This window comes from Carlito syrichta, unplaced genomic scaffold, assembly GCF_000164805.1.
Source record: "Carlito syrichta isolate Samal-C Ts95f unplaced genomic scaffold, Tarsius_syrichta-2.0.1 Scaffold313819, whole genome shotgun sequence".
Lineage (NCBI taxonomy): Eukaryota > Metazoa > Chordata > Mammalia > Primates > Tarsiidae > Carlito > Carlito syrichta.
This window is the reverse complement of record NW_007257915.1, coordinates 300,103-314,233: the sequence shown is the minus strand read 5'-3', so window position 1 is coordinate 314,233 and position 14,131 is coordinate 300,103.

The window sequence follows — 14,131 nt, the reverse complement described above, 5'->3', positions numbered from 1 at the left end:
CACTGCACTCCAGTCTGGGCAACCGAGTGAGACTCCAACTCAAAAACAAAAACAAAAACATTCAAGATAAGAAAGTGTGAACCAAGGATTTTATAAGTCAGCCAAACTGATTTCAACTCTAAAGGGCTAAAACAAACTACTATCAACATGCAAGAACACAAGGAATATTATTTCCTTTAACCTTTGCTGAGGAATCTACTAAAGAATGAGCTTCAGACACCAAAATAACAGGAGCTGTTGTCATAAGAACAGGTGTTAAGCATAAAGCATATAGTTACTTGTAGAAATGTAATTAAATGAGGCCAAAGGGGAGAGAGTATAATGTGCAGTGATGATAAACAACATAGATACAAGGAGGACACAAAAACCAGCTATTTATTTATTAAAAATTGTGTATTTATTCTTTCATGTTTAAACTTCACTCACCTTCCAAGTACTCTCCGTTTGGCACAATACATCTATCGAGACACCATTTCCACTGCTCAAAATAGTTTTTGAACTCATCCGTTTTGATGCCTTTGAGTGCTTTTGCCATTTTTTGTTTCACCTCTTCCACATCAGCAAAACGTTTCCCTTTGAGGACTCTTTTCATCCAGGAAAACAAAAACAAGTCGCTAGGGGTAAGATCAGGTGAACAAAGAGGGTAGGGCACGGGGGTCATGCAGTTTTTGGTCAAAAACTTCCTGAACCACTCAGTGCAGTGTGGGCTGGTGCACTTGTAAATCACCCATCATGAAATGGGCAAATGCAGTAAATGATTCTCAAAAAAAACAATTCACTGAAGCTGAATGCAGCCTCTCACAACAATGCTATCTGGTACACTGATGCAGATGGATTTCTGGAACACTTACCTAGGGGGGAAACCTGTACTGCAAGGGACCTGCACTCCAAAAGAGAATTCCAGTTTTTTGCCCTTCCTCTGCATATTATACAACTTTTTTAAAGGTGGAGAAAATGGAAAGCATATATGCAAAAAATAATTACAATGGTTCTCAATAATTACACTAGGAATAGTAATATTATCATTATTCTGAGAATTTTGTGTGCATAATGTGAGATAAAGTAAATGAGTAATTTTAAATTATTCCCTTCAACCAATGTGTCCTTGAGAATCAGGATTCTCAGCATGAAAAAAGAAGGTATAGATTTTATACAGGGGATATTAAGTAAGAAACACCATAATCTTGCAATCTTGAATTTATTTATTTATTTATTCATTCATTCTTGAGTTGGGGTCTCATTCTGATACCCAGATTGGAGTTCAGTGGCACAATCAAGGCTCACTGCAGCCTCCCATTCCTGGACTCAAATGATCCTCTTGCCTCAGCCTCCTGACTACAGGTATGCACTACTATACCCAGTTAATTTTTTGACTTTTTGTAGAGATAGGGTCTTGTTACGTTGATCTTGAACTCCTGGGCTCAAGCAATCCTCCAATCTGGGCCTCCCAAAGTGCTGGGATTATAGGCATGAGCTATCACACCCAGCCAATCCTGAATTTAAATGGAAAAAATTATAATTTATTCAGGAATTATTATAAATGCACACACACACCTCACATGTATATCTTAGCTCTGTTACTGTAGAGACCTAAAAACAAAAACAGTAGAAGCCAGTATCCCTAGAACCCAGACTGTGGCCTAGCACCCAGGGCTTCTTGGGGAATTGGCTGATTCCAGGTCTGTGGCAGAAAATGTACTAGATGACTCTAGAACATCCTGTCCTCCCAGATTGCCGAAAAGCTATCAAAGATAACTAAGTTTCTGTCAAAGGGACTTCAGAGCCAACTGGAATAGACCTTTACTAACCAAATATGGAACCATGTCACCTTTAAAATAGACAATAATTACAACCGATTAAAAGCTACCAAATAATTTTTAATCTGCGAGTTTATAATGATATTACAAAAATGAAACAGAATACAAATTGGTCACCTTGGGATGATGACAGGGAGCAGATTCAAGACCTTGCAAACTTGTCAATAAATAGAAAAAATGAGGCATGTGTCCAGCCCTATATGGATGGAAATAAATTAGAGAGGAAGGGAAGCTCATCTTCATCAGAGTATTGTGTGATTGTTAATTTCAGGTGTCACCTTGACTGAATTAAGGAATCCCTAGTGAACTGGTGTTTCCTGGTGTATCTGTGAGGTTGTTGTGTGTGTCGGGAGACTGATCCACCCCCAGCGTGGGCCGGCAACAACCCATCTGCCAGGGACCTGGATAGAGCAAAACAGACAGAGGAGACATGATTTCCTCTCTCTCTCCTGGAGTTGAGACACTCTTCTTCTTCTGCCCTTGGGCAACAGAACTCCTGTTCTCTGGCCTTTGGACTCCAGGACTTATAGTTGTCCTCTCCCCTCTTACCAGGTTCTCAGACCTCTGGCTGAGAGTTACACCATCAGCTTCCTTGGCGTGGGACTTTCAGATTTGGACTGAGCCATACTGCTGGCATCCTAGGGTCTCCAGCTTGCTGACATGGGACTTCTCATGTAAGACTGTAAGACCTCAACTTGGCCGGGCTCAGTGGCTCAACCTGTAATCCCAGCACTTTGGGAGGCCGAGGCAAGTGGACAGGCTCCATAGTCATGTGAACCAATTCCCTTAATAAATCTCCTATCAATAAATAGGAGATATATAGATAGATGATAGATAGACCTGCCTCACTGATGAACCCTGACTAATGCATGTTCCAATTAATAAATTGCAAGAAAATGACAGCATTCACTGTTTTGCAGTTCCCAGTGAATTAATACAGGTGTTGCACATCAATGTATGCTTAGCTCATTAAAAAAAAAAGACATGACTGGGTGTGATGGCTCATGCCTATAATCCCAGCACTTTGGGAGACCAAGGCAAGAGGATTGCTTGTGCCCAGGAGTTCAAGACCAGATTGGGCAACATAGTGAAATTCCATATCTACAAAAAGTAAAATAAAATTAGCCAGGTATGGTGGCGTATGCCTGTTTTCCCAGCTGTTAGGGAGACTGAGGCAGGAGGATTGCTTGAGCCTAGTAGGTCGAGGCCACAAACTCACCACTGTACTCCAGCATGGATAACAGAGTAAGACCCTGTCTAATAAAAGAGAGACTAGCCTCTGTGGCCTCTGATGAGAGAACACAATGTTACCTCTGTCAAAGGAATCAAACCCAATGTGATCAAACTTCTGGATCCAGTTACCAAATTTCAGGAAGTACAAATAACAGAGGAATGTTACGAGCTGCAATATGTATGTAATCAGTAAAATTTAGACTGTGGGAAACTCTGCAGAAATTCAATTGCTCCAGGTCCTTCAACAGATAAATTACTAGAAAAAGAAAAAGAAGAAGTTGACTTGTAGTTTAAAAGATTTTGAGACTTAAGCTGCATAGCAATCTTTTTTCAACAGGCAAGACAATGGTGTCAAAGTTGCACACTAGGGTAATACAACTATCAAGAAAGTCAAGGAAGTGACTTCTGTAATGGTCAGGATGGTTGTTACTTTTTGGAGATGAGGGTGCTTAGTTGGCACAGACCATGAGAGGAACTCTTGAGTGATTGACATTCTATTTCTTGATCTGAATGGTGGTTACCAGCATAGTCATCTCATAATAACTCCTTAAACTACAGATTCATTTTGTGGAGTTTCCTGTATCTGCAGCTATTTTACAATAAGTGTTTTTAAACATTTGTTTAAAAACTGCCACATAGCAAATATATTTAAATCATGAGTGTATGCATTCATAATGATACCCAAAATAGCACACACACACACACACACACACACACACACACACACACACACACACACAAGTCCCTAATTTCCTATCATTAGAGAATACTAAGGAATCAATTCATTATTTTAAAACTTCATAGAGAAAATAATGAGGTCTTTATCTTGTCTTTCCTTTATGAACTATACCACCAGATAATAAATGAGAAGTTTCTCTTTATAGACATAAATGAAAAGGAATGATACAATTAGAATATCATCGTTTTGTAAACCCAGATCAAACTGCAAACTCAGTCTGCAAAATCCAGACTGGGAAAATCTGCAGGACAAATAACTTTGTTTCAACAAATAAATTACAAGTAAGAGAGCAAGAAAGAGAGTAAAACCTGTAGATTAAAATAAACCTAACATAAATCGTTCTACAAAAAAGATCCCTGCACACGTGTGTTTAGTGCCACACTATTCACAATAGCAAAAACATGGAAGCAACCCTACTGCCCATTGAAAGTGTACTGGATAAAGAAAATGTGGTGCATATACACTATGGAGTATTACGCAGCTACAAAGAAGAACAAAATCATGGACTTTGCAGCAAATTGGATGGAGTTGGAGACCATCATACTAAGTGTGCTATCACAGATACAAAACTGAATTCTGTATGCTCTCACTCACAACTGGGCCTTGAACACTAGTCACACTAGCACAAAGGAGGGATTGGCATTCACTAGGCACTGCTAGGGAAGGGAAGGAGGGAGGAAGGAGGGTGGGAAGCACGTGACAACACAAATGGTTCCTGGTCTACTACTGGGGGAGTGAGAGTCAGTTAGAAACCCAAACTTCACCTGCATGCAGCCTGATTATGTAGTCAATCCTCACTTGTACCCAATATTCCAATAATAAAATAAAATTTAAAAATAAATCTAAGAAGCATAGCAACCACTTACAATATGTGAATTTTATTTATATTATAATTTTCAAAAGACAAACTGAAATATATGACAGCTATGAAACAATTGGAAATGTGAACACTAACTTGAAATTTGATGATTTTAAAGAATTTTTATTCTTTTTTGCATGATAATTGTATTATGGTATTCATTTCAGAGTTCTTAATTTTAAGAGATTGAAAAGCTATAATAATCTGGAATTTGCTTCAAAATAAATGGAAGAGGGTAATTAGGTAGGGAAGTAGAGAAAACCAGTTTGATAATGTGCCGGAGACCAGCTCCAGCCAGGTTCAGAGTACCCCAAAGGTGGAGACGGTGTCGGCGACTGGGGGGAAGAAGAGAGAGAAAGAAAGAGACTGGACTCCAGTCTAGTGCAGAAGCGATGTGTGTTATTGGGAATTACAACGGGTCTTTTATACACAAAGTCAGATGTGGGAGGGACGTCCCCCACCCACCAGAAACCCTAATCCATGAAAACTTAATCAATGATTGCCTTTAAACCCTTTTCATATGATAATCTTAAAATCCCATAACAAAGGATAACCTAATCTGTGACTGACATATTCTATAAACCTTTTTCATCCTAAGCTGATTAATTTATGCCAAGTTAAACAGTTCTATAGAAGCTTAAGTATTTACTTTACAAATGAAAGTGGCCCATCCCAGAATGTTTGGAATGTGGCCCAGTCCAAAGTTCACAGTGGGCTACCTGCAAGTAACCCAGTCGCATTCTTTCAACAAAATGGCTGTCTTCTAAAACTGTATTCTACAATTTACACCTTCAATAAATCCTAAGATCATGACCCAGAAGCCTGTGACCAATACTAAGGCTCTTAGATGTGGCACGAGTTTAAATTAAAAGTTGTGTGAAAACCAAAACTGCAGTTTGCGGAAGAATGGGAGCAATGAGCTTCTAAAGTTAGCTTGTGTTCATCCCGGTCTCAGAGTTTTTATGTTTTGAGCTCACAGGAGCTTAATCTGGTTAGTGCTGAGTAGAAAGGGGGAGGAAATGGGGTCAAATAGCTCCTGAATGCATCCTAGTGGTCTCGGGGTCAATGGCCCTTCCTGATCCCTAACACTCAGTGGGCCTCCATGGCTGGCTCCCAACAATAATGAACTGACCACTGTTGAAGTTGGCTATGAATAATAACGATTTATTTTACTGTTTTCTATAATTTTGTACATTTAAAAAATTTTCCATAAAAAGAAGTTAAGGATAAAAAATTATGTAAGCTACTTAACCAGGCCTTCAGTACCTATAGTGTTATCAAATGTTATACTGCCTGGAGAATCAATTTGTGTATTTTATAATATCAAAATGAAAGCTGGATTCCTTATAAATCAAGGGTAACTTTATACAAATTATAAGTCTGTAATTATTACAAGCATTATTTAAGAATCAAAAGTAGAGTCTATACAATCTTAGATGGAATAATTCCTTTTGATTGTATATGAATTGTATTCATTAAAATGCAAACTCAACACAATAGTAGCATCAGATAAGATCCATTTGATAAAAATGTACATAAATGTAATTAAGGGTCAATTATAATATAATTCCTTCCTTATTTATGTTATAGTATAATTTTGAATTTAAGTGGGTGAAATAGGACTCATAAACAGTATAGCATCCTTCACTGGGTGGTATTCTTATGAATTAATGTCTCAGTATCATTTTACTTTTTTGTTTTCTGAGTTGGAGTCTCACTCTGTCACCCAGGCTGGAGTGCAGTGGCACGATCACAACTCACCGCAGCCTCGACCTCCTGGGTTTAGACAATCTTTCTGCCTCAGCCTCCTGAGTAGATAGGCCTATAGGCACGTGCCATCATGCCCTATTATTTTTTTTATTTTTCTGCAGAGATGAAAGCTCACTATGTTGCCCAGGCTGGTCTCAAACTCCTGGGCTCAAGCAATCCTCCCACCTTGGCCTCCCAAATTGCTGGGATTACAAGCGTGAGTCACATGTTTCTGAAGACTTAGACCAAAATATCAGAGTCCAGTTGCCTATGGGGTATGGAGAAAAATAGAAAGGGTGTAGAGATTGAAGCTAAAAGGAAAAAAAATGTGAAATAACAGCATATCACAAACTGAAGGTAGCTAATAACTCAATCACCTGCTACCTGAGGCAAAATGATGGTGGAAAAAATGTGACAGACAAAAAAGAAAGAAAGAAAGAAAGAAAAGCCCTGCCTAGAAGTATTACATATCACTTCCACTCACATTTCATTGATGGTCATTGCAGCAGGGGCACATCTGAGTGCAAGGGGGTGGGGCTGGAGCCCCAGCAGGGCAGGGAGCCTCCCAGGGACAGCTCTCTCTATATTGTAGAATAAAGGGCACACATGTTTGGCAGAAAGCCAGATTTTCCACCCGGCTGCTAAAAGCTGCTGAGCTTAAGAACATGTTCAAAGATTTATAGTAAAAGGAATTTGCCAACCAGCAGATCCAGCTCAAACGAAGTGAAGTAATTTGCTATTATGGGTACCTTGTGCGGATTTTCTCATTGAATGCCGATGTTCACCCTGTGAAATAGGTATTATCATTATCCAAGATTAAAAGTGAGGACACTGCCGCGCCAAAGGGTTATGTAACTTGCCCAGTGTCGCGTGGTCAGCAAGTGCAAGGGCCAGGGATTCCAACAATTGCACTTGCACCGGGAAACACATACACGTCTTGAAGTCTCCTTAAAACCTCTCATACTTGGTTTATGATGCAGAAAAAGCAGCCCTCTCCCTCTGCCATTACATCGTGAATGGGGGTGGGAATGAGGCATGAAGATTGCAACTCTCGCCAAAGGAATCTCTTTTCCTCTCTGCTTCTTCCTCTCCCCACACCCCTACCACCGCCCCTCTCCCCTTATAAGCTGGAGGTAGATAGGTGATTGCTGATACTTGCATAGATGGGCTACCCCTCACATCTTTAGGGGATTATTGTATCGGGCCCTAGTGTCGTGCTCTCAGCCTTTGGAACCTCACCTAACATCCTGTTTATCACCGTGTGCACACAGACTCAAGGACGGAAATAGCAGACACTGGGCACTTCTATGAAGGGAGGGGGGAGGGTTGAAAACTGCCCCCTGGGTACCATGTTCATCACGTGGGTGATAGATAGGCTCCACAGAAGCTCATCTCGTAATATCCCTGGTAACAAATCTGCGCGTGTGTCCCTTGAACATTAAAAAGAATAATAACCCCGTTTATTTTCTACTTTCTCCACCGGACTCTAAACCTCCTTGGGGGTAATTGAGCCCAACAGGCACTGTGTCAGGCACTGACACAGGAGATGAAGAGCTTGGGGTCTGACTTTGCAGACATGTCCGTGAGAACTTTCTGGGATGATGAAAATTCCGAATCTTGCATGGTTCAAGGTGGTAGCTAGCAGCCATTGGTAGCTATGGAGTCTCAACATGTGGCCGGTGAAACTGCAGGACTGAATGTTTGATTTTATTTACTCTGAAGTAACTTAAATGTAAATGGCCATACATGGCAAGGGGCTACCATGTGAGATGGCAAGGTGTAAGAGTTGCCAATTCTTCTGTGATGAGAGCAGTGACACGGGCCTATTGGGATGCCATGGGAGCACAGAGACCAGGCATTCAGAGCGGCATCTGTTACAGAAAGAAGTAGGATCGGAGAAGCCTTCCTAAAAGAAGTGGTGATCACTTCAATAACTCAAAAAACAACAGATGCTGGAGAGGATGCGGGGGAAAAGGAAACACTTCTACACTGTTGGTGGGAGTGTAAACCAGTACAGCCTTTGTGAAAAATAGTGTGTGATTCCTAAAAGATCTAAAAATCGACCTCCCATACAACCCTGCAATCCCCCTACTGGGAATATACCTGGAGGGGAGGAACTCAAACCACTCTATGAAAAAGATACCTGCACACGCATGTTTATTACAGCATTATTTACAATAGCAAAAACATGGAACCCATCATGCTGCCCATCGAAAGAGGACTGGATAAAAAAATGTGGCACATATAGACAATGGAATATTATACGCCATAAAGGACAAAATTATGAACTTCGCAGTAACTTGGATGGACTTAGAAGCTATAATGCTGAGTAATCTATCACAGAAGCAGAGAACCGAGTATTACATGTTTTTACTCATAAGCAGACCTTGAATAATACTATAAGAAAGAGACTGGCAGTAGTGGGAAACTGCCAGGGGAGGGAGGGCACACCTCATCAACAAGGGCACCTGCATAATGAACATTTGTATACCTAACCCTGAATTGTATCCCACATATTTAAAATTAAATTTTTTTTTAAATAATAGGATAAAAATAAAAAGAAGTAACGATCAGACAGAGTGCTAAATGGATGCACATGCACAACCCATGGCTTTCACTCCTGGGTGTACTCCCTTTGAGAAATGCGTGCTTCTGTGTGTCAGAAGAAATGGACAGAATGTTCATAACAGCATTGTTTATAATAATTAAACATGGAAACAATCAAAATCTCCACCAAGAGTAGCATGGATTAATCAAATTGTCATATATCTTATGTAATAGTACATCAATGAAAATTTTTTTAAATGACTACAATATATAGTGATATGCATGTATCTCAAAATTAGATATTGAGTTTAAAAAAAACAAAATAATCAATAGTGTATGATATCATTTGTGAGGTTTACAATTGGCAAAACTCCAACAGTAGTATTTTAGATTGTATATTGCATATTAAATAGAAGAAATGCGAGGAAGTGATGGCCACAGTCAGGCTGAGAATCGTCCCTAGAGGAGAGTCGTGGAGTTGCTTCTGGAGAGTTAGCAGTAATCTTTTTCATAATTTGGTTGGTGGCAACGCAAGCATTTGGTTTAAAAGTTTGTTAAAGTTGCACGCGTGTTTCATGCCTTTGGGTGTATGTATTACATTTCATAGCAAAAAGTCCAAGGTGAAAATATTGTTTTTTAAAAATTAATATTGAATATGATCGTTAAGAACAGCTTTTCTGTGAGCTCATGATGGAATTTCACTATTTTTATGGACATCGCTTCAGTGGCTTTTTAAATTTTAAGTAAACATGGGTTTGCAATTTTTTAGTATCAGAGTAAAATGTTTATCTCTTCTTCATAACAGCAGTTCAATGAATTCTTTGTTTTGAGGCTTAAGAGTAGACAAAAAAATTAATTTTCATATTTGTGAGGACATTTGAAAATTGTAGCTAACTGTTTGGTGACTGTTTTTGAACTGTACAATACTACAACTTGGGTATTTGAAAAACTTTGATTTCACTCTGCCACAAAAATTGATTCTTTTCCAATCTGGAGACCTCAAGATGTTCTGATCTTGGAGAAAATTGCTAGTAGAATAAAAACGGATAACACCGAGTACACTGTGTCCCACATTTTTCTTTGCCAGCCTTAAATAATGCTTAGAATAGATTACAGCATCAGTTCTCCAACATTTCCTGCTTGGGACTTGCTTCCTCCAACCCTTCACGGTCAATGAAAGGATTCCAAGCCGGGCTCGGTGGCTCAGCCTGTAATCCCGCGCCTTTGGGAGGCTGAGGTGAGTGGATTGCCTGAGCCCGTGGGTTCGAGACCCGCCTGGGCAGCGAGACCTCATCTCTACAATAAATAAAAAAATCAGCCGGGCGTGGTAGCGCACGCCTGTAATTTCGGCTACTCGGAAGGCTGAGGCGGAAGGATCGCCGGAGCCCAGCAGGTCGAGGCTGAGGTGGCCGGGAGCGGCCACTGCACTCCAGTCTGGGCGACAGAGTGAGACTCCAACTAAAAAAAAAAAAAGAAAGGATTCCAGAAAAGTCCATTCTTAATTTGCAAAAGGAAAAAAATTGACCTAGAAAAAAGTACCTTAGTCTGAAGACACATCTTCTGTCAGTGACAGACTAGCACAATCATGACAAAAGATGCATGAAAATCATCAGTTGATACCATCTAACAAGATCAGTGATAGCATCAAAGCATATCAGATTCCATAAAATGCCAAGCAAGCAATTATTAGTTCTGGATATAGACAAACCTAAATGGGGTATATTTTCTCTCAAATGCTTATTCTTATTTTCACTCATGGCTTTTTAAAAAACATTTAGGATAGTTTTACTTTGCTGATAAGTATGCAATTTTGGCAAACAAGATTATGCATATATTTCTTTAAATCTAATTTTTATATATGCAAAAATATTCATCAAATGAAGCACAAACATACTAGAGGATAATAAGTAAGGTGATGATGAAATGGATTTCTTAGTTGTCCAGCAGTTAGTTACATCAACTGTGTTTTGCCACTGTAGGTTATCTGAATTGAATGAACAGAAGCATAATAATCACTGACACCTTTGACAACAGTAATTATTATGTAGACAGGTAAACATCTCACTTAGATATGCATTAAGCTTTGTGTCATATTATCATGCTTACAGTCCTTAGTTTAATCCATATGTTTAAATTCCCATGAACCAAATTAGAGTTATCCTCTTTAAACATAGATATGAACATTGCTAATCCTCCCAAAGCTTTCTTATATTTCCATTAGTTGTAAGAAAAAAAAAGAATTTCTTCTTTCTTACCAATAGAATATCCATCTACTAAGTTCCTTTCCTGAGTACATAAAATTACATACATAAATGTCTATTGCAATCTGTATGCTCATTTCCATATTTTTCCTAATCCTATTCACAGTGATCTAATAAAATGTTCTGTCTTCCCCAATGATTTTAACTTTTTAAAATTTTGCAATTTATTCTTCTACTCTTCAATCTCCTCTCTTCTTTCTCTAGGTGCTTGTTAAGTGTTACCTGGGTCAGACAGAATCCTTGAAAGCACATATTTCTTTCCCTGAATTATATATACATATATATATATATATATATTTTTTTTTTTTTTCAAATCAATGTTTCCCTCTGTTGCCTAGCAGACTAGAGCCCAGTGGCATGATCACAGTTCACTGCAGCCTTGTCTTCCTGGGTTCAGTCTCCTGAGTAGCTGGGACTACAAAGACATATCACCACGCCTGACTAATTTTTTAATTTTTTTGTAGAGACAAGGCTGGTCTCAAACTCCCAGTCTCAAGTAATCTTCCCACCTCTGCCTCCCAAAATGCTAGGATTACAGGCATGTGCCACTGTGCTCATTCAGCATTCACTGAATAATTTAAAGGAACGAATAGGTTTGTCCAAGGACATATTTATTATTCCTTTGAGTCAAACTATTTGAAGTTGCTGCTTTGTCAAAAGACAAAATCTGTTGAAATTCAGCAACCAACACTGCCCTGTGTTATTTCCTTCTTATCTTCCTGCCTCATCTTTTTTATAATTTCTTTTTCATACTCCAGTCACATGGGTCTAGTCATTCTCCCCCTCCAAACATTCTGCTTCTAATCAGTGGTTGTTCTTACTGAGAATGCCCTTCCTGCCTCCTCTCAATAGCCAACACATCTTCTAAAGCCCCCACTTCAAGTCCCGTAGTCATAGATCTTCTTCCTGTCAACTCACAAGCACTTCTGCCAGCCCTTTTTCCTTTTTCAGTACTCAACATGCACTTATTGATCAAATTAGTTTCCAGGCATTGTACTGAGGTTACAAAGAAGAATGAGACAGGCTGTCTGCTCTTCGGGATTTCAGAATCTGATAAGAGACACAGACACATAAGCTGATCATTATGATGATATAATAATGATAGCAATACATAAAGGTACAGGATATGCTAGGTGTTGAGGAGAGGTAGTTTATCACACTGTCCCATATATGTATTGCCTTTTGGCAAGCAGACAGCCTGTCTCAGTCTTCTTTGTAACCTCAGTACAATGCCTGGAAACTAATTTCAAGTTGCAGTAACAAAGTACCATAGACTGAGTGGCTTATAAACAATAGAAATGTATTTCTCACAGCTCTGGGGATGGACGTCCAAGATCAAGATGCCAGCATAGTCGGGTATTGGTGAAGGCTCTTTCCAGGCTACAGACCACCAACTTCTCATTGTGTTCTCACTTGGTGGAAAGACAGCAAGATAGCCCTCGGGCATCTTTTTATTGGGGCACTAATGCCATTCATGCAGGCTCCACCCTCATGACCTCCTTCCCTCCCAAAGGCTCAACCTCCTAACACCATCATCAGAATTTCAACATATGAATTTGGGGGAGAGGGGACAAACATTCAGACAATAACTTCACCTCCAAACTCAGTGGCTTGACACCCATTTATCATTACCTTTTACTCTTCTGTGTGGTTATAGACCCAGCAGGATGGTTCTCAACTGAGGTATCCCATGTGTTTGCTCTCAGATGTTGGCTAGGACAGCAGTCATCTGATGCTTCCTCATATTCTGGTACCTACAGAGATGGCAAGAATAGCTGGGGGCTGGATGTCCACGGTATGTCACTAACAGCATGGCAACTACAAGTTAGTTGGACTTCTTACTCGATATATGAGAGCTCTAAGAGACAGGTGTGGACACTAGACACAGATGGACCATCTTTGAACAGTTATGGAAACCATCTGCACCTCAGAGAGTGGAAAAAACAGGTACAGACAGAAGTAAGTTTCAAGATAAGGGAGAGTTAAATTACTAAAACATCAATTCACCAAACTGTTCTTTGTAGAGTTCCTTGGTGGTTAACGCATGGCAAAAAAAAGATCCCATGATCAAATTTAGAAATTTCTCAGTTAAGAAAATTCAGTGAATTTCTTCACCATAGGAATTTTCAGAGCCTGTTATTTGTTCACTAGTATTCAGAGCCTGTTATTTGCTCACTAGTATTCTCCAGAAGCCTCCTTTTTAACTGGACATCTTTCAGGATAGGGTTTTAGAAATCATACTGAAGGAAACACTATACAAATGCATCTTGCATCAAGTAGCAACAAGTTGATGAAGGTTGTCACTATCTCTGTATTAGAGAAACTAAACTCTATATTAGTTTCTAGAGAAACAGAAACAGAACCAGTAAGACAGGAGGGAGGACCAAAAACCTAAAATCTATTTATTAAAAATTGTGTATTTATTCTCGCATGTTTAAACTTCAGTCACCTTCAACGTATTCTCCATTTGATGCAATACACCTATCAGATACTTTTTCCCACTGCTCAAAATAGTTTGTTTTTTTTTAATCAGTATTTTTTATTATGATATTGTGGGATACAGTTAAGGGTTAGGTATACAAATACGTTTCGTTCAGGCACCCTGTTGATAAGAGGTGTTTTCCTGTCCCCAGACAGATGTTTGCTACCGTTAATCCCATCCCCCCTATAGTTTCCCACTACTGTCAGTCATTTTCTTATAGTATTACATTGGATGTTCAAGGTCCATTATATGAGTGAGAACATGTGATACTCGGATCTTTGTTTCTGCGAGAGGTCACTCAGTATTATAGACTCTAGTTCCATCCAGGTTGCTGCGAAATTCATGATTTTGCTCTCTTTTATGGCTGCGTAGTATCCCATCGTGTATATGTACCACATTTTTTTAATCCAGTCCTCTTTTGATGGGCAGCATGGTTGCTTCCAG